We start from the raw sequence: 25,517 nt of genomic DNA on the forward strand, positions 1-25,517 counted from the left end.
AAGGTCCAAGGGGTACAGTAAACCTGAAGTGAAGCATCGGAAACTAAAACTGGACTCACAGGAGGGGTTCAAATCATAGAAAGTTAGAGTGTCAGTCCTCTTGTACTTAAGTCGGCATTGTGCCTTTTGTATTAATTTCGGATGCAATTTATGTGTTTCATCGTAAATAAGAAGGTCCAAGGTATACAGTAAACCTGAAGAGAAGCATCAGAATCTAAAACTAGACTCACAGCAGAGGTTCAAATCATAGTATCAAAGGGTGTCAGTAATCCTGTACTTAAGTCGGCATTGTGCCTTTTGTATTGAATTCGGATGCAATTTCTGTGTTTCATCGTCAATATGAAGGTCCAAGGTATACAATAAAGCTGAATTGAAGCATCGGAAACTAAAACTGGAGTCACAGGAGGGGTTCAAATCATAGTAAGTTAGAGTGTCAGTTCTCTTGTACTTATTTCGGCATTGTGACTTTCGTATTAAATTCGGATGCAATTACTGTGTTTCATCGTTAATACGAAGGTCCAAGGAATACAGTAAAGATGAAGTGAAGCATCGGAAACTAAATCTGGACTCACAGGAGAGGTTCAAATCATTGAACGTTAGAGTGTCAGTCCTCTTGTACTTAAGTCGGCATTGTGCCTTTCGTATTAAATTCGTATTCAATTTCCGTGTTTCATCGTCAATAAGAAGGTCCAAGGGATACAGTAAACCTGAAGTTTAGCATCGGAAACTAAAACTGGACTCACGGGAGAGGTTCAAATCATAGAACGTTAGAGTGTCAGTCCTCTAGTACTTAAGTCGGCTTTGTGCCTTTTGTACTGAATTCGGATACAATTTCTGTGTTTCATCGTCTAGAAGAAGGTCCAAGGCATACAGTAAACCTGAAGTGAAGCATCGGAATCTAAAACTGGACTCACAGGAGGGGTTCAAATCACGGAAAATTAGAGTGTCTGTCCTCTTGTACTTAAGTCGGCATTGTACATTTTGTATTAAATTCAGATGGAATTTCTGTGTTTCATCGTCAATAAGAAGGTCCAAGGGATACAGTGAACCAGAAGTGAAACATCAGAATCTAAAACTGGACTCACAGGAGAGGTTCAAATCATAGAAAGTTAGAGTGTCTGGCCTCTTGTACTTAAGTCGGCATTGTGCCTTTTGTATTAAATCCGGATGCAATTTGTGTGTTTCATCGTCAATAAGAAGGTCCAAGGGATACAGTAAACCAGAAGTGAAACATCAAAATCAAAAACTGGACACACAGGAGAGGTTCAAATCAAAGAGAGTTAGAGTGTCAGTCCTCTTGTGCTTAAGTCGGCATTGTGCCTTTTGTATTAAATTCGGATGCAATTTCTGTGTTTCATCGTCAATAAGAAGGTCCAATGGATACAGTATACCAGAAGTGAAACATGAGAATCTAAAACTGGACCCCCAGGAGAGGTTCAAATCATATAACGTTAGAGTGTCAGTCCTCTTGTACTTAAGTCGGCAATGTGCCTTTTGTATCAAATACTGATGCAATTTCTTTGTTTCATCGTCAATATGAAGGTCCAAGGAATACAGTAAACCTGAAGTGAAGCATCGGAATCTAAATCTGGACTCACAGGAGAGGTTCAAATCATAGAAAGTTAGAGTGTCAGTCCTCTTGTACTTAAGTCGGCATTGTGCCTTTTGTATTAAATTCGGATGCAATTTCTGTGTTTCATCGTCAATAAGAAGGTCCAAGGTATACAGTAAACCTGAATTGAAGCATCGGAATCTAAAACTGGTCTCACAGGATAGGTTCAAATCATAGAAAGTTAGAGTGTCAGTCCTCTTGTACTTAAGTCGGCATTGTGCCTTTTCTATTAAATTCGGATGCAATTTCTTTGTTTCATCGTCAATATCAAGGTCCAAGGAATACAGTAAACCTGAAGTGAAGCATCGGAATCTAAATCTGGACTCACAGGAGAGGTTCAAATCATAGAAAGTTAGAGTGTCAGTCCACTTGTACTTAAGTCGGCATTGTGCCTTTTGTATTAGATTCGGATGCAATTTCTGTGTTTCATCGTCAATAAGAAGGTCCAAGGTATACAGTAAACCTGAATTGAAGCATCGGAATCTAAAACTGGTCTCACAGGATAGGTTCAAATCATAGAAAGTTAGAGTGTCAGTCCTCTTGTACTTAAATCGGCATTGTGCCTTTTCTATTAAATTCGGATGCAATTTCTGTGTTTCATCGTCAAAATGAAGGTCCAAGGTATACAGTAAACCGGAAGTGATGCATCGGAATCTAAAACTGGACTCACATCAGGTTTTCAAATCATAGAAAGTTAGAGTGTCAGTCCTCTTGTACTTAAGTCGGCATTGTGAATTTTGTATTAAATTCGGATGCAATTTCTGTGTTTCATCGTCACTAAGAAGGTCCAAGGGATACAGTAAACCTGAAGTGAAGCATCGGAAACTAAAACAGGACTCACAGGAGAGGTTCACATCATAGAAAGTTAGAGTGTCAGTCCTCTTGTACTTACGTCGGCATTGTGCATTTTGCATGATATTCACATGGAATTTCTGTGTTTCATCGTCAATAAGAAGGTCCAAGGGATACAGTAAACCAGAAGTGAAACATCAGAATCTAAAACTGGACTCACGGGAGAGGTTCAAATCATAGGAAGTTAGAGTGACAGTCCTCTTGTACTTAAGTCGGCATAGTGACTTTTGTATTAAATTCGGATGCAATTTCTGTGTTTCATCGTCATTAAGACGGTTCAAGGGATACAGTAAACCAGAAGTGAAAGATCAGAATCTAAGGCTGGACTCACAGGAGAGGTTCAAATCATAGAAAGTTAGAGTGTCAGTCCTCTTTTACTTAAGTCGGCATTGTGCCCTTTGTATTAAATTCGGATGCAATCTCTGTGTTTCATCGTCACTAAGAGGGTCCAAGGGATACAGTAAACCTGAAGTGAAGCATCGGAAACTGAAACAGGACTAACAGGAGAGGTTCACGACATAGAAAGTTAGAGTGTCTGTCCTCTTGTACTTAAGTCGGCATTGTGCCTTTTGTATTATATTCGGATGCAATTTCTGTGTTTCATCGCCTAGAAGAAGGTCCAAGGGATACAGTAAACCTGAAGTGAAGCATCGCAATCTAAAACTGGACTCACAGGAGGGGTTCAAATCATAGAAAGTTAGAGTGTCAGTCCTCTTGTACAAAAGTCGGCATTGTGCGTTTTGTATCAAATTCGAATGCAATTTCTGTGTTTCATCGGCAATATGAAGGTCCAAGGTATACAGTAAACCGGAAGTGAAGCATCGGAATCTAAAATTGGACTCACATGAGTGAATCAAATCCTAGAAAGTTAGTGGGTCAGTCCCCTTGTACTTAAGTCGGCATTGTGCCTTTTGTATTAAATTCGGATGCAATTTCTGTGTTTCATAGTAAATAAGAAGGTCAAAGGTATACAGTAAACCTGAATAGAAGCATCGGAATCTAAAACTGGACTCACAGCAGAGGTTCAAATCATAGAATCAAAGGGTGTCAGTAATCCTGTACTTAAGTCGGCATTGTGCCTTTTGTATTGAATTCGGATGCAATGTCTGTGTTTCATCGTCAAAATGAAGGTCCAAGGTATACAGTAAACCGGAAGTGAAGCATCGGAATCTGAAACTGGACTCATAGGAGGAGTTCAATTCATAGAAAGTTTGAGTGTCAGTCCTCTTGTACTTACGTCGGCATTGTGCCTTTTGTATTAATTTCGGATGCAATTTCTGTGTTTCATCGTCAATAAGGAGGTCCAAGGTATACAGTAAACCTGAATTCCAGCATCGGAATCTAAATCTGGTCTCACAGGATAGGTTCAAATCATAGAAAGTTACAGTGTCAGTAATCTTGTACTTAAGTCGGCATTGTGCCTTTTCTATTAAATACGGATGCAGTTTCTGTGTTTCATCGTCAATAAGAAGGTCCAAGGGATACAGTAAACCTAAAGTGTAGCATCGGAACTAAAACTGGACTCCCAGGAGAAGTTCAAATCATAGAATGTTAGAGTGTCTGTCCTCCAGTAATTAAGTCGGCATTGTGACTTTTGTATCAAATTCGGATGCAATTTCTGTGTTTCATCGTCAATAAAAAGGTCCAAGGGATACAGTAAACCTGAAGTGAAGCATCGGAATCTAAAACTGGACTCACAGGAGGGGTTCAATTCATAGAATGTTAGAGTGTCAGTCCTCTTGTACTTAAGTCGGCAACGTGCCTTTTGTATCAAATTCGGATGCAATTTCTTTGTTTCATCGTCAATATGAAGGTCCAAGGTATACAGTAAACCTGAAGTGAAGCATCGGAAACCAAAACCGGACTCCCAGGAGAGTATCAAATCATAGAATGTTAGAGTGTCAGTCCTCTAGTAATTAAGTCGGTATTGTGACTTTTGTATTAAATTCGGATGCAATTTCTGTGTTTCATCGTCACTAAGAAGGTCCAAGGGGTACTGTAAACCTGACGTGAAGCATCGAAAACTAAAACTGGGGTCACAGGAGAGGTTCACATCATAGAAAGTTAGAGTGTCAGTCCTCTTGTACTTAAGTCGGCATTGTGCCTTTTGTATTAAATTCAGATGGAATTTCTGCGCTTCATCGTCAATAAGAAGGTCCAAGGAATACAGTAAACCTGAAGTGAAGCATCGGAATCTAAAACTGGACTCACAGGTGAGGTTCAAATCATAGAAAGTTAGAGTGTCTGCCCTCTTGTACTTAAGTCGGCATTGTGCATTTTGTATTAAATTCAGATGGAATTTCTGTGTTTCATCGTCAATAAGAAGGTCCAAGGAATACAGTAAACCAGATGTGAAGCATCAGAATCTAAAACTGGACTCACAGGAGAGGTTCAAATCATAGAATGTTACAGTGTCAGTCCTCTTTTAGTTAAGTCGGCATTGTGACTTTTGTATCAAATACGGATGCAATTTCTGTGTTTCTTCGTCAATATGAAGGTCCAAGGTATACAGTAAACCTGAAGTGAAGCATCGGATTCTAAAACTGGACTCACAGGAGGGGTTCAAATCATAGAAAGTTGGAGTGTCAGTCCTCTTGCACTTAAGTCGGCATTGTGCCTTTTGTATTAAATTCGGATGCAATTTCTGTGTTTCATCGTCAATAAGAAGGTCTAAGGTATACAGTAAACTTGAATTGAAGCATCGGAATCTAAAACTGGTCTCACAGGATGGTCTCAACTCATAGAAAGTTAGAGTGTCAGTCCTCTTGTACTTAAGTCGGCATTGTACCTTTTCTATTAAATTCGGTTGCAATTTCTGTGTTTCATCGTCAATAAGAAGGTCCAAGGGATACAGTAAACCTAAAGTGTAGCATCGGAAACTAAAACTGGACTCCCAGGAGTGGTTCAAATCATAGAACGTTAGAGTGTCAGTCCTCTAGTAATTAAGGCGGCATTGTGACTTTAGTATTAAATTCGGATGCAATTTCTGTGTTTCATCGTCAATAAAAAGTTCCAAGGTGTACTGTAAACCTGAAGTGAAGCATCGGAATTAAAAACTGGACTCACAGGAGGGGTTCAAATCATAGAAAGTTAGAGTGTCAGTCCTCTTGTACTTAAGTCGGCAATGTGCCTTTTGTATCAAATACGGATGCAATTTCTTTGTTTCATCGTCAATATGAAGGTCCAAGGAATACAGTAAACCTGAAGTGAAGCATCGGAATCTAAATCTGGACTCACAGGAGAGGTTCAAATCATAGAAAGTTAGAGTGTCAGTCCACTTGTACTTAAGTCGGCATTGTGCCTTTTGTATTAAATTCGGATGCAATTTCTGTGTTTCAACGTTCATAAGAAGGTCCAAGGTATACAGTAAACCTGAATTGAAGCATCGGAATCTAAAACTGGTCTCACAGGATAGGTTCAAATCATAGAAAGTTAGAGTGTCAGTCCTCTTGTACTTAAGTCGGCATTGTGCCTTTTCTATTAAATTCGGATGCAATTTCTGTGTTTCATCGTCAATAAGAATGTCCAAGGGATACAGTAAGCCTAGAGTGTAGCATCGGAAACTAAAACTGGACTCCCAGGAGAAGTTCAAATCATAGAACGTTAGAGTGTCAGTCCTCTAGTACTTAAGTCGGCTTTGTGCCTTTTGTATTGAATTCGGATGCAATTTCTGTGTTTCATTGCCTAGAAGAAGGTCCAAGGGATACAGTAAAGATGAAGTGAAGCATCGGAAACTAAAACTGGACTCACAGGAGAGGTTCAAATCATTGAACGTTAGAGTGTCAGTCCACTAGTACTTAAGTCGGCATTGTGCCTTTCGTATTAAATTCGAATTCAATTTCTGTGTTTCATCGTCAATGAGAAGGTCCAAGGGATACAGTAAACCTGAAGTGTAGCATCGGAAACTAAAACTGGACTCACAGGAGAGGTTCAAATCATAGAACGTTAGAGTGTCAGTCCTCTAGTACTTAAGTCGGCTTTGTGCCTTTTGTATTGAATTCGGATGCAATTTCTGTGTTTCATTGCCGAGAAGAAGGTCCAAGGGATACAGTAAACCTGAAGTGAAGCATCGGAATCTAAAACTGGACTCACAGGAGGGGTTCAAATCATAGAAAGTTAGAGTGTCAGTCCTCTTGTACATAAGTCGGCATTGTGCGTTTTACATCAAATTCGAATGCAATTTCTGTGTTTCATCGTCACTAAGAAGGTCCAAGGGATACAGTAAACCTGAAGTGAAGCATCGGAAACTAAAACAGGACTCACCGGAGAGGTTGACAACATAGAAAGTTAGAGTGTCTGTCCTCTTGTACTTAAGTCGGCATTGCGCAATTTGTATTAAATTCAGATGGTATTTCTGTGTTTCATCGTCAATATGAAGGTCGAAGGGATACAGTAAACCTGAAGTGAAGCATCTGAAACTAAAACTTGGCTCACAGGACAGGTTCAAATCATAGAAAGTTAGGGTGTCGGTCCTCTTATAGTTAACTCGGCATTGTGCCTTTTGTATTAAATTCGGATGCAATTTCTGTGTTTCATCGCCTAGAAGAAGGTCCAAAGGATACAGTGAACCTGAAGTGAAGCATCGGAATCTAAAACTGGGCTCACAGGAGGGGTTCAAATCATAGAAAGTTAGAGTGTCAGTCCTCTTGTACATAAGTCGGCATTGTGCGTTTTGTATTAAATTTGAATGCAATATTTGTGTTTCATCGGCAATATGAAGGGCCAAGGTATACAGTAAACCGGAAGTGAAGCATCGGAATCTAAAACTGGACTCACAGGAGAGGTTCAAATCGTAGAAAGTTAGAGTGTCATTCCTCTTGTACATAAGTCGGCATTGTGCCTTTTGTATTAAATATGGATGCAATTTCTGTGTTTCATCATCAATAAGAAGGTCCTAGGTACACAGTAAACCTGAAGTGTAGCATCGGAACCTAAAACTGGACTCACAGGAGAGGTTCAAATCATAGAAAGTTAGAGTGTCAGTCCTCTTGTACTTAAGTCGGCATTGTGCCTTTTGTATTAATTACGGATGCAATTTCTGTGTTTCATCGTCAATAAGGAGGTCCAAGGTATACAGTAAACCTAAAGTGAAGCATCGGAAACTAAAACTGGACTCACAGGAGGGGTTCAAATCATAGAAAAGTTAGAGTGTCAGTTCTCTTGTACTTAAGTCGGCATTGTGCCTTTTGTATTAAATTCGGATGCAATTTCTGTGTTTCATCGTTAATACGAAGGTCCAAGGGATACAGTAAAGATGAAGTGAAGCATCGGGAACTAAAACTGGACTCACAGGAGAGGTTCAAATCATTGAACGTTAGAGTGTCAGTCCTCTAGTACTTCAGTCGGCATTGTGCCTTTCGTATTAAATTCGGATTCAATTTCTGTGTTTCATCGTCAATAAGAAGGTCCAAGGGATACAGTAAACCTGAAGTGTATTATCGGAAACTAAAACTGGACTCACAGGAGAGGTTCAAATCATAGAACGTTAGAGTGTCAGTCCTCTAGTACTTAAGTCGGCTTTGTGCCTTTTGTATTGAATTCGGATGCAATTTCTGTGTTTCATTGCCGAGAAGAAGGTCCAAGGGATACAGTAAACCTGAAGTGAAGCATCGGAATCTAAAACTGGACTCACAGGAGGGGTTCAAATCATAGAAAGTTAGAGTGTCAGTCCTCTTGTACATAAGTCGGCATTGTGCGTTTTACATCAAATTCGAATGCAATTTCTGTGTTTCATCGTCACTAAGAAGGTCCAAGGGATACAGTAAACCTGAAGTGAAGCATCGGAAACTAAAACAGGACTCACCGGAGAGGTTGACAACATAGAAAGTTAGAGTGTCTGTCCTCTTGTACTTAAGTCGGCATTGTGCAATTTGTATTAAATTCAGATGGAATTTCTGTGTTTCATCGTCAATATGAAGGTCGAAGGGATACAGTAAACCTGAAGTGAAGCATCTGAAACTAAAACTTGGCTCACAGGACAGGTTCAAATCATAGAAAGTTAGGGTGTCGGTCCTCTTATAGTTAACTCGGCATTGTGCCTTTTGTATTAAATTCGGATGCAATTTCTGTGTTTCATCGCCTAGAAGAAGGTCCAAGGGATACAGTGAACCTGAAGTGAAGCATCGGAATCTAAAACTGGGCTCACAGGAGGGGTTCAAATCATAGAAAGTTAGAGTGTCAGTCCTCTTGTACATAAGACGGCATTGTGCGTTTTGTATTACATTTGAATGCAATTTCTGTGTTTCATCGGCAATATGAAGGTCCAAGGTATACAGTAAACCGGAAGTGAAGCATCGGAATCTAAAACTGGACTCACAGGAGAGGTTCAAATCGTAGAAAGTAAGAGTGTCATTCCTCTTGTACATAAGTCGGCATTGTGCCTTTTGTATTAAATATGGATGCAATTTCTGTGTTTCATCATCAATAAGAAGGTCCTAGGTACACAGTAAACCTGAAGTGTAGCATCGGAACCTAAAACTGGACTCACAGGAGAGGTTCAAATCATAGAAAGTTAGAGTGTCAGTCCTCTTGTACTTAAGTCGGCATTGTGCCTTTTGTATTAATTACGGATGCAATTTCTGTGTTTCATCGTCAATAAGGAGGTCCAAGGTATACAGTAAACCTAAAGTGAAGCATCGGAAACTAAAACTGGACTCACAGGAGGGGTTCAAATCATAGAAAAGTTAGAGTGTCAGTTCTCTTGTACTTAAGTCGGCATTGTGCCTTTTGTATTAAATTCGGATGCAATTTCTGTGTTTCATCGTTAATACGAAGGTCCAAGGGATACAGTAAAGATGAAGTGAAGCATCGGGAACTAAAACTGGACTCACAGGAGAGGTTCAAATCATTGAACGTTAGAGTGTCAGTCCTCTAGTACTTCAGTCGGCATTGTGCCTTTCGTATTAAATTCGGATTCAATTTCTGTGTTTCATCGTCAATAAGAAGGTCCAAGGGATACAGTAAACCTGAAGTGTAGCATCGGAAACTAAAACTGGACTCACAGGAGAGGTTCAAATCATAGAACGTTAGAGTGTCAGTCCTCTAGTACTTAAGTCGGCTTTGTGCCTTTTGTATTGAATTCGGATGCAATTTCTGTGTTTCATTGCCTAGAAGAAGGTTAAAGGGATACAGTAAACCTGAAGTGAAGCATCGGAATCTAAAACTGGACTCACAGGAGGGGTTCAAATCATAGAAAGTTAGAGTGTCAGTCCAATTGTACTTAAGTCGCCATTGTGACTTTTGTAATCAATTCGGATGCAATTTCTGTGTTGCATCGTCAATAAGAAGGTACAAGGGATACAGTAAACCTGAAGTGACGCATCGGAATCTAAAACTGGACTCACAGGTGAGGTTCAAATCATAGAAAGTTAGAGTGTCTGTCCTCTTGTACTTAAGTCGGCATTGTGCCTTTTGTATTAAATTCGGATGCAATTTGTGTGTTTCATCGTCAATAAGAAGGTCCAAGGGATACAGTAAACCTGATGTGACGCATCGGAATCTAAAACTGGACTCACAGGTGAGGTTCAAATCATAGAAAGTTAGAGTGTCTGTCCTCCAGTAATTAAGTCGGCATTGTGACTTTTGTATTGAATTCGGATGCAATTTCTGTGTTTCATCGTCAATAAAAAGGTCCAAGGGATACAGTAAACCTGAAGTGAAGCATTGGAATCTAAAACTGGACTCACAGGAGGGGTTCAATTCATAGAATGTTAGAGTGTCAGTCCTCTTGTACTTAAGTCGGCAACGTGCCTTTTGTATCAAATTCGGATACAATTTCTTTGTTTCATCGTCAATATGAAGGTCCAAGGTATACAGTAAACCTGAAGTGAAGCATCGGAATCTAAGACTTGACTCACAGGAGGGGTTCAAATCATAGAAAGTTAGAGTGTCAGTGCTCTTGTACTTAAGTCGGCATTGTGAATTTTGTATTAAATTCGGATGCAATTTCTGTGTTTCATCGTCACGAAGAAGGTCCAAGGGATACAGTAAACCTGAAGTGAAGCATCGGAAACTAAAACAGGACTCACAGGAGAGGTTCACATCATAGAAAGTTAGAGTGTCAGTCCCCTTGTACTTACGTCGGCATTGTGCAATTTGTATGAAATTCAGATGGAATTTCTGTGTTTCATCGTCAATAAGAAGGTCCAAGGGATACAGTAAACCAGAAGTGAAACATCAGAATCTAAAACTGGAATCACGGGAGAGGTTCAAATCATAGAAAGTTAGAGTGACAGTCCACTTGTACTTAAGTCGGCATTGTGACTTTTGTATTAAATTCGGATGCAATTTCTGTGTTTCATCTTCAATAACAAGGTCCAAGGGATACAGTAAACCTGAAGTGAAGCATCGGAAACTAAAACTGGACTCACAGGTGAGGTTCATATCATAGAAAGTTATAGTGTCTGTCCTCTTGTACTTAAGTCGGCATTGTGCATTTTGTATTAAATTCAGATGGAATTTCTGTGTTTCATCATCAATAAGAAGGTCCAAGGAATACAGTAAACCAGATGTGAAGCATCAGAATCTAAAACTGGACTCACAGGAGAGGTTCAAATCATAGAATGTTACAGTGTCAGTCCTCTTTTAGTTAAGTCGGCATTGTGACTTTTGTATCAAATACGGATGCAATTTCTGTGTTTCTTCGTCAATATGAAGGTCCAAGGTATACAGTAAACCTGAAGTGAAGCATCGGATTCTAAAACTGCACTCACAGGAGGGGTTCAAATCATAGAAAGTTGGAGTGTCAGTCCTCTTGCACTTAAGTCGGCATTGTGCCTTTTGTATTTAATTCGGATGCAATTTCTGTGTTTCATCGTCAATAAGAAGGTCTAAGGTATACAGTAAACTTGAATTGAAGCATCGGAATCTAAAACTGGTCTCACAGGATGGGCTCAAATCATAGAAAGTTAGAGTGTCAGTCCTCTTGTACTTAAGTCGGCATTGTACCTTTTCTATTAAATTCGGATGCAATTTCTGTGTTTCATCGTCAATAAGAAGGTCCAAGGGATACAGTAAACCTAAAGTGTAGCATCGGAAACTAAAACTGGACTCCCAGGAGTGGTTCAAATCATAGAACGTTAGAGGGTCAGTCCTCTAGTAATTAAGGCGGCATTGTGACTTTAGTATTAAATTCGGATGCAATTTCTGTGTTTCATCGTCAATAAAAAGGTCCAAGGTATACTGTAAACCTGAAGTGAAGCATCGGAATTAAAAACTGGACTCACAGGAGGGGTTCAAATCATAGAAAGTTAGAGTGTCAGTCCTCTTGTACTTAAGTCGGCAATGTGCCTTTTGTATCAAATACGGATGCAATTTCTTTGTTTCATCGTCAATATGAAGGGCCAAGGAATACAGTAAACCTGAAGTGAAGCATCGGAATCTAAATCTGGACTCACAGGAGAGGTTCAAATCTTAGAAAGTTAGTGTGTCAGTCCACTTGTACTTAAGTCGGCATTGTGCCTTTTGTATTAAATTCGGATGCAATTTCTGTGTTTCAACGTCAATAAGAATGTCCAAGGTATACAGTAAACCTGAATTGAAGCATCGGAATCTAAAACTGGTCTCACAGGATAGGTTCAAATCATAGAAAGTTAGAGGGTCAGTCCTCTTGTACTTAAGTCGGCATTGTGCCTTTTCTATTACAATCGGATGCAATTTCTGTGTTTCATCGTCAATAAGAATGTCCAAGGGATACAGTAAGCCTAGAGTGTAGCATCGGAAACTAAAACTGGACTCCCAGGAGAAGTTCAAATCATAGAATGTTAGAGTGTCTGTCCTCTAGTAATTAAGTCGGCATTGTGACTTTTATATTAAATTCGGATGCAATTTCTGTGTTTCATCGTCAATAAAAAGGTCCAAGGGATATACTAAACCTGAAGTGAAGCATCGGAATCTAAAACTGGACTCACAGGAGGGGTTCAATCCATAGAAAGTTAGAGTGTCGGTCCTCTTGTACTTAAGTCGGCATTGTGCCTTTTGTATTAAATTCGGATGTAATATCTGTGTTTCTTTGTCACTAATAAGGTCCAAGGGATACAGTAAACCTGACGTGAAGCATCGGAAACTAAAACTAAAGTCACAGGAGAGGTTCACATCATAGAAAGTTAGAGTGTCAGTCCTCTTGTACTTAAGTCGGCATTGTGCCTTTTGTATTAAATTCGGATGCAATTTCTGTGTTTCATTGTCAATAAGAAGGTCCAAGGGATACAAAAACCAGAAGTGAAACATCAGAATATAAAACTGGACTCCCAGGAGAGGTTCAAATCATACAACGTTAAGGTGTCAGTCCTCTAGTAATTAAGTCAGCATTGTGACTTTTGTATTAAATACGGATTCAATTTCTGGGTTTCATCGTCAATAAGAAGGTCCAAGGAATACAGTAACACTGAAGTGAAGCATCGGAACTAAAACTGGAGTCACAGGAGGGGTTCAATTCATAGAATGTTAGAGTGTCAGATCTCTTGTACTTAAGTCGGCAATGTGCCTTTTGTATCAAATACGGGTGCAATTTCTGTGTTTCATCGTCAATATGAAGGTCCAAGGTATACAGTAAACCTGAAGTGAAGCATCGGAATCTAAATCTGGACTCACTGGAGGGGACAAATCATAGGAAGTTAGAGTGTCAGTCCTCTTGTACTTAAATCAGCATTGTGCCTTTTTCATTAAATTCTGATGCAAATTCTGTGTATCATCGTCAACAAGTAGGTCCAAGGTATACAGTAAACCTAAAGTGTAGCATCGGAAACCAAAACCGGACTCCCAGGAGAGTTACAAATCATAGAATGTTAGAGTGTCAGTCCTCTAGTAATTAAGTCGGTATTGTGACTTTTGTATTAAATTCGGATGCAATTTCTGTGTTTCATCGTCACCAAGAAGGTCCAAGGGGTACTGTAAACCTGACGTGAAGCATCGAAACTAAAACTGGGGTCACAGGAGAGGTTCACATCATAGAATGTTAGAGTGTCAGTCCTCTTGTACTTAAGTCGGCATTGTGCCTTTTGTATTAAATTCAGATTGAATTTCTGTGCTTCATCGTCAATAAGAAGGTCCAAGGGATACAGTAAACCTGAAGTGAAGCATCGGAATCTAAAACTGGACTCACAGGTGAGGTTCAAATCATAGAAAGTTAGAGTGTCAGTCCACTTGTACTTAAGTCGGCATTGTGCCTTTTGTATTAAATTCGGATGCAATTTCTGTGTTTCAACGTCAATAAGAAGGTCCAAGGTATACAGCAAACCTGAATTGAAGCATCGGTATCTAAAACTGGTCTCACAGGATAGGTTCAAATCATAGAAAGTTAGAGTGTCAGTCCTCTCGTACTTAAGTCGGCATTGTGCCTTTTCTATCAAATTCGGATGCAATTTCTGTGCTTCAACGTCTATAAGAATGTCCAAGGTATACAGTAAACCTGAATTGAAGCATCGGAATCTAAAACTGGTCTCACAGGATAGGTTCAAATCATAGAAAGTTAGAGTGTCAGTCCTCTTGTACTTAAGTCGGCATTGTGCCTTTTCTATCAAATTCGGATGCAATTTCTGTGTTTCATCGTCAATAAGAATGTCCAAGGGACACAGTAAGCCTAAAGTGTAGCATCGGAAACTAAAACTGGACTCCCAGGAGAAGTTCAAATCATAGAATGTTAGAGTGTCTGACCTCTAGTAATTGAGTCGGCATTGTGACTTTTGTATTAAATTCGGATGCAATTTCTGTGTTTCATCGTCAATAAAAAGGTCCAAGGTATATAGTAAACCTGAAGTGAAGCATCGGAATCTAAAACTGGACTCACAGGAGGGGTTCAATTCATAGAAAGTTAGAGTGTCAGTTCTCTTGTACTTAAGTCGGCAACGTGCCTTTTGTATCAAATTCGGATGCAATTTCTGTGTTTCATCGTCAGTATGAAGGTCCAAGGTATACAGTAAACCAGAAGTGAAGCATCGGAATCTAAGACTTGACTCACAGGAGGGGCTTAAATCATAGAAAGTTAGAGTGTCAGTCCTCTTGTACTTAAGTCGGCATTGTGCCTTTTGTATTAAATTCGGATGTAATATCTGTGTTTCTTTGTCACTAAGAAGGTCCAAGGGATACAGTAAACCTGACGTGAAGCATCGGAAACTAAAACTAAAGTCACAGGAGAGGCTCACATCATAGAAAGTTAGAGTGTCAGTCCTCTTGTACTTTAGTCGGCATTGTGCCTATTGTAATTAATTCAGATTCAATTTCTGTGATTCATCGTCAATAACAAGGTACAAGGGATACAGTAAACCAGAAGTGTAGCATCGGAAACTAAAACTGGACTCACCGGAGAGGTTCAAATCATAGAATGTTAGAGTGTCAGTCCTCTAGTACTTAAGTCGCCATTGTGACTTTGGTATCAAATTCGGATGCAATTTCTGTGTTTCATCGTCAATAAGAAGGTCCAAGGAATACAGTAAACCTGAAGTGAAGCATCGGAATCTAAAACTGGACTCATAGGAGGAGTTCAATTCATAGAAAGTTAGAGTGTCAGTCCTCTTGTACTTAAGTCGGCAATGTGCCTTTTGTATCAAATACGGATGCAATTTCTTTGTTTCATCGCCAATATGAAGGTCCAAGGAATACAGTAAACCTGAAGTGAAGCATTGGAATCTAATTCTGGACTCACAGGAGAGGTTCAAATCATAGAAAGTTAGAGTGTCAGTCCTCTTGTACTTAAGTCGGCATTGTGCCCTTTGTATTAAATTCGGATGCAATTTCTGTGTTTCATCGTCAATAAGAAGGTCCAAGGTATACAGAAAACCTGAATTGAAGCATCGGAATCTAAAACAGGTCTCACAGGATAGGTTCAAGTCATAGAAAGTTAGAGTGTCAGTCCTCTTGTACATAAGTCGGTATTGTGCATTTTCTATTAAATTCGGATGCAATTTCTGTGTTTCATCGACAATAAGAAGGTCCAAGGCATACAGTAAACATAAAGTGTAGCATCGGAAACTAAAACTGGAGTCACAGGAGAGGTTCAAATAATAGAATGTTAGAGTGTCAGTCCTCTAGTACTTAAGTCGGCATTGTGACTTTTGTATCAAATTCGGATGCAATTTCTGTGTTTCATCGTCAAAATGAAGGTCCAAGGTATACAGTAAACCGGAAGTGAAGCATCGGAATCTAAAACTGGACTCACATGAGGGGTTCAAATCATAAAAAGTTAGAGTGTCAGTCCTCTTGTACTTAAGTCGTCATTGTGAATTTTGTATTAAATTCGGATGCTATTTCTGTGTTTCATCGTCACTAAGAAGGTCCAAGGGGTACAGTAAACCTGAAGTGAAGCATCGGAAACTAAAACAGGACTCACAGGAGAGGTTCACATCATAGAAAGTTAGAGTGTCAGTCCTCTTGTACTTACGTCGGCATTGTGCATTTTGTATGAAATTCAGATGGAATTTCTGTGTTTCATCGTCAATAACAAGGTCCAAGGGATACAGTAAACCAGAAGTGAAACATCAGAATCTAAAACTGGAATCACGGGAGAGGTTCAAATCATAGAAAGTTAGAGTGACAGTCCACTTGTACTTAAGTCGGCATTGTGACTTTTGTATTAAATTCGGATGCAATTTCTGTGTTTCATCTTCAATAACAAGGTCCACGGGATACAGTAAACCCGAAGTGAAGCATCGGAATCTAAAACTGGACTCACAGGTGAGGTTCAAATCATAGAAAGTTAGAGTGTCTGTCCTCTTGTACTTAAGTCGGCGTTGTGCCCTTTGTATTAAATTCGGATGCATTTTATGTGTTTCATCGTCAATAAGAAGGGCCAAGGGATACAGTAAACCTAAAGTGAAGCATCGGAGTATAAAACTGGACTCACTGGTGAGGTTCAAATCATAGAAAGTTAGAGTGTCAGTCCTCTTGTACTTAAGTCGGCATTGTGCCTTTTGTAATTAATTCAGATTCAATTTCTGTGATTCATCGTCAATAAGAAGGTACAAGTGATACAGTAAACCAGAAGTGTAGCATCGGAAACTAAAACTGGACTCACCGGAGAGGTTCAAATCATAGAATGTTAGAGTGTCAGTCCTCTAGTACTTAAGTCGGCATTGTGACTTTGTATCAAATTCGGATGCAATTTCTGTGTTTCATCGTCAAAATGAAGGTCCAAGGGATACAGTAAACCAGAAGTGAAACATCAGAATCTAAAACTGGACTCACACGAGAGGTTCAAGTCATAGAAAGTTAGAGTGTCAGTCCCCTTTTACTTAAGTCGGCATTGTGCCCTTTGAATTAAATTCGGATGCAATTTCTGTGTTTCATCGTCAATAAGAAGGGCCAAGGGATACAGTAAACCTAAAGTGAATCATCGGAATCTAAAACTGGACTCACAGGTGAGGTTCAAATCATAGAAAGTTAGAGTGTCAGTCCTCTTGTACTTAAGTCGGCATTGTGCCTTTTCTATTAAATTCGGATGCAATTTCTGTGTTTCATCGACAATAAGAAGGTCCAAGGGATACAGTAAACATAAAGTGTAGCATCGGAAACTATAACTGGAGTCACAGGAGAGGTTCAAATAATAGAATGTTAGAGTGTCAGTCCTCTAGTACTTAAGTCGGCATTGTGACTTTTGTATCAAATTCGGATGCAATTTCTGTGTTTCATCGTCAAAATGAAGGTCCAAGGTATACAGTAAACCGGAAGTGAAGCATCGGAAACTAAAACTGGACTCACATGAGGGGTTCAAATCATAGAAAGTTAGAGTGTCAGTCCTCTTGTACTTAAGTCGGCATTGTGAATTTTGTATTAAATTCGGATGCTATTTCTGTGTTTCAGCGTCACTAAGAAGGTCCAAGGGGTACAGTAAACCTGAAGTGAAGCATCGGAAACTAAAACAGGACTCACAGGAGAGGTTCACATCATAGAAAGTTAGAGTGTCAGTTCTCTTGTACTTACGTCGGCATTGTGCATTTTGTATGAAATTCAGATGGAATTTCTGTGTTTCATCGTCAATAAGAAGGTCCAAGGGATACAGTAAACCAGAAGTGAAACATCAGAAACTAAAACTGGAATCACGGGAGAGGTTCAAATCATAGAAAGTTAGAGTGACAGTCCACTTGTACTTAAGTCGGCATTGTGACTTTTGTATTAAATTCGGATGCAATTTCTGTGTTTCATCTTCAATAACAAGGTCCACGGGATACAGTAAACCCGAAGTGAAGCATCGGAATCTAAAACTGGACTCACAGGTGAGGTTCAAATCATAGAAAGTTAGAGTGTCAGTCCTCTTGTACTTACGTCGGCATTGTGACTTTGTATCAAATTCGGATGCAATTTCTGTGTTTCATCGTCAAAATGAAGATCCAAGGGATACAGTAAACTAGAAGTGAAACATCAGAATCTAAAACTGGACTCACAGGAGTGGTTCAAATCATAGAAAGTTAGAGTGTCAGTCCCCTTTTACTTAAGTCGGCATTGTGCCCTTTGAATTAAATTCGGATGCAATTTCTGTGTTTCATCGTCAATAAGAAGGGCCAAGGGATACAGTAAACCTAAAGTGAATCATCGGAATCTAAAACTGGACTCACAGGTGAGGTTCAAATCATAGAAAGTTAGAGTGTCAGTCCTCTTGTACTTAAGTCGGCATTGTGCCTTTTGCATTAAATTCAGATGCAATTTGTGTGTTTCATCGTCAATGAGAAGGTCCAAGGGATACAAAAACCAGAAGTGAAACATCAGAATATAAAACTGGACTCCCAGGAGAGGTTCAAATCATACAACGTTAGAGTGTCAGTCGTCTAGTAATTAAGTCGGCATTGTGACTTTTGTATTAAATTCGGATTCAATTTCTGGGTTTCATCGTCAATAAGAAGGTCCAAGGAATACAGTAACAATGAAGTGAAGCATCCTAATCTAAAACTGGACTCACAGGAGGGGTTCAATTCATAGAAAGTTAGAGTGTCAGTTCTCTTGTACTTAAGTCGGCAATGTGCCTTTTGTATCAAATATGGGTGCAATTTCTGTGTTTCATCGTCAATATGAAGGCCCAAGGTATACAGTAAACCTGACGTGAAGCATCGGAAACTAAAACTGGAGTCACAGGAGAGGTTCACATCATTGAAAGTTAGAGTGTCAGTCCTCTTGTACTTAAGTCGGCATTGTGCCTTTTGTATTAAATTCGGATGCAATTTCTGTGTTTCATCGTCAATAAGAAGGTCCAATGGATACAGTATACCAGAAGTAAAACATAAGAATCTAAAACTGGACTCCCAGGAGAGGTTCAAATCATAGAACGTTAGAGTGTCAGTCCTCTAGTAATTAAGTCGGCATTGTGACTTTTGTATTAAATTCGGATTCAATTTCTGTGTTTCATCGTCAATAAGAATGTCCAAGGGATACAGTAAGCCTAGAGTGTAGCATCGGAATCTAAAACTGGACTCACAGGAGAGGTTCACATCATAGAAAGTTAGAGTGTCAGTCCTCTTGTACTTAAGTCGGCATTGTGCCTTTTGTATTAAATTCGGATGCATTTTCTGTGTTTCATTGTCAATAAGAAGGTCCAAGGGATACAAAAACCAGAAGTGAAACATCAGAATATAAAACTGGACTCCCAGGAGAGGTTCAAATCATACAACGTTAAGGTGTCAGTCCTCTAGTAATTAAGTCAGCATTGTGACTTTTGTATTAAATACGGATTCAATTTCTGGGTTTCATCGTCAATAAGAAGGTCCAAGGAATACAGTAACACTGAAGTGAAGCATCGGAACTAAAACTGGACTCACAGGAGGGGTTCAATTCATAGAAAGTTAGAGTGTCAGATCTCTTGTACTTAAGTCGGCAATGTGCCTTTTGTATCAAATACGGGTGCAATTTCTGTGTTTCATCGTCAATATGAAGGTCCAAGGTATACAGTAAACCTGAAGTGAAGCATCGGAATCTAAATCTGGACTCACTGGAGGGGACAAATCATAGGAAGTTAGAGTGTCAGTCCTCTTGTACTTAAATCAGCATTGTGCCTTTTTCATTAAATTCTGATGCAAATTCTGTGTATCATCGTCAACAAGAAGGTCCAAGGTATACAGTAAACCTAAAGTGTAGCATCGGAAACAAAAACCGGACTCCCAGGAGAGTTACAAATCATAGAATGTTAGAGTGTCAGTCCTCTAGTAATTAAGTCGGTATTGTGACTTTTGTATTAAATTCGGATGCAATTTCTGTGTTTCATCGTCACTAAGAAGGTCCAAGGGGTACTGTAAACCTGACGTGAAGCATCGAAAACTAAAACTGGGGTCACAGGAGAGGTTCACATCATAGAATGTTAGAGTGTCAGTCCTCTTGTACTTAAGTCGGCATTGTGCCTTTTGTATTAAATTCAGATTGAATTTCTGTGCTTCATCGTCAATAAGAAGGTCCAAGGGATACAGTAAACCTGAAGTGAAGCATCGGAATCTAAAACTGGACTCACAGGTGAGGTTCAAATCATAGAAAGTTAGAGTGTCAGTCCACTTGTACTTAAGTCGGCATTGTGCCTTTTGTATTAAATTCGGATGCAATTTCTGTGTTTCAACGTCAATAAGAAGGTCCAAGGTATACAGCAAACCTGAATTGAAGCATCGGTATCTAAAACTGGTCTCACAGGATAGGTTCAAATCATAGAAAGTTAGAGTGTCAGTCCTCTTGTACTTAAGTCGGCATTGTGCCTTTTCTATCAAATTCGGATGCAATTTCTGTGCTTCAACGTCTATAAGAACGTCCAAGGTATACAGTAAACCTGAATTGAAGCATCGGAATCTAAAACTGGTCTCACAGGATAGGTTCAAATCATAGAAAGTTAGAGTGTCAGTCCTCTTGTACTTAAGTCGGCATTGTGCCTTTTCTATCAAATTCGGATGCAATTTCTGTGTTTCATCGTCAATAAGAATGTCCAAGGGACACAGAAAGCCTAAAGTGTAGCATCGGAAACTAAAACTGGACTCCCAGGAGAAGTTCAAATCATAGAATGATAGAGTGTCTGTCCTCTAGTAATTAAGTCGGCATTGTGACTTTTGTATTAAATTCGGATGCAATTTCTGTGTTTCATCGTCAATAAAAAGGTCCAAGGTATATAGTAAACCTGAAGTGAAGCATCGGAATCTAAAACTGGACTCACAGGAGGGGTTCAATTCATAGAAAGTTAGAGTGTCAGTTCTCTTGTACTTAAGTCGGCAACGTGCCTTTTGTATCAAATTCGGATGCAATTTTTGTGTTTCATCGTCAGTATGAAGGTCCAAGGTATACAGTAAACCAGAAGTGAAGCATCGGAATCTAAGACTTGACTCACAGGAGGGGTTTAAATCATAGAAAGTTAGAGTGTCAGTCCTCTTGTACTTAAGTCGGCATTGTGCCTTTTGTATTAAATTCGGATGTAATATCTGTGTTTCTTTGTCACTAAGAAGGTCCAAGGGATACAGTAAACCTGACGTGAAGCATCGGAAACTAAAACTAAAGTCACAGGAGAGGTTCACATCATAGAAAGTTAGAGTGTCAGTCCTCTTGTACTTTAGTCGGCATTGTGCCTATTGTAATAATTCAGATTCAATTTCTGTGATTCATCGTCAATAACAAGGTACAAGGGATACAGTAAACCAGAAGTGTAGCATCGGAACTAAACTGGACTCACCGGAGAGGTTCAAATCATAGAATGTTAGAGTGTCAGTCCTCTAGTACTTAAGTCGCCATTGTGACTTTGGTATCAAATTCGGATGCAATTTCTGTGTTTCATCGTCAATAAGAAGGTCCAAGGAATACAGTAAACCTGAAGTGAAGCATCGGAATCTAAAACTGGACTCATAGGAGGAGTTCAATTCATAGAAAGTTTGAGTGTCAGTCCTCTTGTACTTAAGTCGGCAATGTGCCTTTTGTATCAAATACGGATGCAATTTCTTTGTTTCATCGCCAATATGAAGGTCCAAGGAATACAGTAAACCTGAAGTGAAGCATTGGAATCTAATTTCTGGACTCACAGGAGAGGTTCAAATCATAGAAAGTTAGAGTGTCAGTCCTCTTGTACTTAAGTCGCATTGTGCCCTTTGAATAAAAATTCGGATGCAATTTCTGTGTTTCATCGTCAATAAGAAGGTCCAAGGTATACAGAAACCTGAATTGAAGCATCGGAATCTAAAACAGGTCTCACAGGATAGGTTCAAGTCATAGAAAGTTAGAGTGTCAGTCCTCTTGTACTTAAGTCGGCATTGTGCCTTTTCTATTAAATTCGGATGCAATTTCTGTGTTTCATCGACAATAGAAGGTCCAAGGGATACAGTAAACATAAAGTGTACCATCGGAAACTAAAACTGGAGTCACAGGAGAGGTTCAAATAATAGAATGTTAGAGTGTCAGTCCTCTAGTACTTAAGTCGGCATTGTGACTTTTGTATCAAATTCGGATGCAATTTCTGTGTTTCATCGTCAAAATGAGGTCCAAGGTATTACAGTAAACCGGAAGTGAAGCATCGGAATCTAAAACTGGACTCACATGAGGGTTCAAATCATAAAAAGTTAGAGTGTCAGTCCTCTTGTACTTAAGTCGGGCATTGTGAATTTTGTATTAAATTCGGATGCAATTTCTGTGTTTCATCGTCACTAAGAAGGTCCAAGGGGTACAGTAAACCTGAAGTGAAGCATCGGAAACTAAAACAGGACTCACAGGAGAGGTTCACATCATAGAAAGTTAGAGTGTCAGTCCTCTTGTACTTACGTCGGCATTGTGCATTTTGTATGAAATTCAGATGGAATTTCTGTGTTTCATCGTCAATAAGAAGGTCCAAGGGATACAGTAAACCAGAAGTGAAACATCAGAATCTAAAACTGGAATCACGGGAGAGGTTCAATCATAGAAAGTTAGAGTGACAGTCCACTTGTACTTAAGTCGGCATTGTGACTTTTGTATTAAATTCGGATGCAATTTCTGTGTTTCATCTTCTATAACTAGGTCCACGGGATACAGTAAACCCGAAGTGAAGCATCGGAATCTAAAACTGGACTCACAGGTGAGGTTCAAATCATAGAAAGTTAGAGTGTCCTGTCCTCTTGTACTTAAGTCGGCGTTGTGCCCTTTGTATTAAATTCGGATGCATTTTCTGTGTTTCATCGTCAATAAGAAGGGCCAAGGGATACAGTAAACTTAAAGTGAAGCATCGGAATATAAAACTGGACTCACTGGTGAGGTTCAAATCATAGAAAGTTAGAGTGGTCAGTCCTCCTTGTACTTAAGTCGGCATTGTGCCTTTTGTAATTAATTCAGATTCAATTTCTGTGATTCATCGTCAATAAGAGGTACAAGGGATACAGTAAACCAGAAGTGTAGCATCGGAAACTAAAACTGGACTCACCGGAGAGGTTCAAATCATTGAATGTTAGAGTGTCAGTCCTCTAGTACTTAAGTCGGCATTGTGACTTTGTATCAAATTCGGATGCAATTTCTGTGTTTCATCGTCAAAATGAAGGTCCAAGGGATACAGTAAACCAGAAGTGAAACATCAGAATCTAAAACTGGACTCACAGGAGAGGTTCAAGTCATAGAAAGTTAGAGTGTCAGTCCCCTTTTACTTAAGTCGGCATTGTGCCCTTTGAATTAAATTCGGATGCAATTTCTGTGTTTCATCGTCAATAAGAAGGGCCAAGGGATACAGTAAACCTAAAGTGAATCATCGGAATCTAAAACTGGACTCACAGGTGAGGTTCAAATCATAGAAAGTTAGAGTGTCAGTCCTCTTGTACTTAAGTCGGCATTGTGACTTTTCTATTAAATTCGGATGCAATTTCTGTGTTTCATCGACAATAAGAAGGTCCAAGGGATACAGTAAACATAAAGTGTAGCATCGGAAACTATAACTGGAGTCACAGGAGAGGTTCAAATAATAGAATGTTAGAGTGTCAGTCCTCTAGTACTTAAGTCGGCATTGTGACTTTTGTATCAAATTCGGATGCAATTTCTGTGTTTCATCGTCAAAATGAAGGTCCAAGGTATACAGTAAACCGGAAGTGAAGCATCGGAAACTAAAACTGGACTCACATGAGGGGTTCAGATCATAGAAAGTTAGAGTGTCAGTCCTCTTGTACTTAAGTCGGCATTGTGAATTTTGTATTAAATTCGGATGCAATTTCTGTGTTTCAGCGTCACTAAGAAGGTCAAAGGGGTACAGTAAACCTGAAGTGAAGCATCGGAAACTAAAACAGGACTCACAGGAGAGGTTCACATCATAGAAAGTTAGAGTGTCAGTTCTCTTGTACTTACGTCGGCATTGTGCATTTTGTATGAAATTCAGATGGAATTTCTGTGTTTCATCGTCAATAAGAAGGTCCAAGGGATACAAAAACCAGAAGTGAAACATCAGAATATAAAACTGGACTCCCAGGAGAGGTTCAAATCATACAACGTTAGAGTGTCAGTCGTCTAGTAATTAAGTCGGCATTGTGACTTTTGTATTAAATTCGGATTCAATTTCTGGGTTTCATCGTCAATAAGAAGGTCCAAGGAATACAGTAACAATGAAGTGAAGCATCCTAATCCAAAACTGGACTCACAGGAGGGGTTCAATTCATAGAAAGTTAGAGTGTCAGTTCTCTTGTACTTAAGTCGGCAATGTGCCTTTTGTATCAAATATGGGTGCAATTTCTGTGTTTCATCGTCAATATGAAGGTCCAAGGTATACAGTAAACCTGACGTGAAGCATCGGAAACTAAAACTGGAGTCACAGGAGAGGTTCACATCATTGAAAGTTAGAGTGTCAGTCCTCTTGTACTTAAGTCGGCATTGTGCCTTTTGTATTAAATTCGGATGCAATTTCTGTGTTTCATCGTCAATAAGAAGGTCCAATGGATACAGTATACCAGAAGTGAAACATAAGAATCTAAAACTGGACTCCCAGGAGAGGTTCAAATCATAGAACGTTAGAGTGTCAGTCCTCTAGTAATTAAGTCGGCATTGTGACTTTTGTATTAAATTCGGATTCAATTTCTGTGTTTCATCGTCAATAAGAAAGTCCAAGGAATATAGTAAACCTGAAGTGAAGCATCGGAATCTAAAACTGGACTCATAGGAGGAGTTCAATTCATACAAAGTTAGAGTGTCAGTCCTCTTGTACTTAAGTCGGCAATGTGCCTTTTGTATCAAATACGGATGCAATTTCTTTGTTTCATCGCCAATATGAAGGTCCAAGGAATACAGTAAACCTGAAGTGAAGCATTGGAATCTAAATCTGGACTCACAGGAGAGGTTCAAATCATAGAAAGTTAGAGTGTCAGTCCTCTTGTACTTAAGTCGGCATTGTGCCTTTTGTATTAAATTCGGATGCAATTTCTGTGTTTCATCGTCAATAAGAAGGTCCAAGGTATACCGTAAACCTGAATTGAAGCATCGGAATCTAAAACAGGTCTCACAGGATAGGTTCAAATCATAGAAAGTTAGAGTGTCAGTCCTCTTGTACTTAAGTCGGCATTGTGCCTTTTCTATTAAATTCGGATGCAATTTCTGTGTTTCATCGACAATAAGAAGGTCCAAGGGATACAGTAAACCTAAAGTGTAGCATCGGAAACTAAAACTGGACTCCCAGGAGAAGTTCAAATCATAGAATGTTAGAGTGTCTGTCCTCTAGTAATTAAGTCGGCATTGTGACTTTTGTATCAAATTCGGATGCAATTTCTTTGTTTCATCGTCAATATGAAGGTCCAAGGTATAGAGTAAACCTGAAGTGAAGCATCGGAATCTAAGACTTGACTCTCAGGAGGGGTTCAAATCATAGAAAGTTAGAGTGTCAGTCCTCTTGCACTTAAGTCGGCAATGTGCCTTTTGTATTAAATTCGGATGCAATATCTGTGTTTCTTCGTCACTAAGAAGGTCCAAGGAATACAGTAAACCTGACGTGAAGCATCAGAAACTAAAACTGGAGTCACAGGAGAGGTTCACATCATAGAAAGTTAGAGTGTCAGTCCTCTTGTACTGAAGTCGGCATTGTGCCTTTTGTAATAAATTTGGATTCAATTTCTGTGATTCATCGTCAATAAGAAGGTCCAAGGGATACAGTAAACCAGAGGTGTAGCATCGGAAACTAAAACTG

This window comes from Schistocerca americana, unplaced genomic scaffold, assembly GCF_021461395.2.
Source record: "Schistocerca americana isolate TAMUIC-IGC-003095 unplaced genomic scaffold, iqSchAmer2.1 HiC_scaffold_18, whole genome shotgun sequence".
NCBI lineage: Eukaryota > Metazoa > Arthropoda > Insecta > Orthoptera > Acrididae > Schistocerca > Schistocerca americana.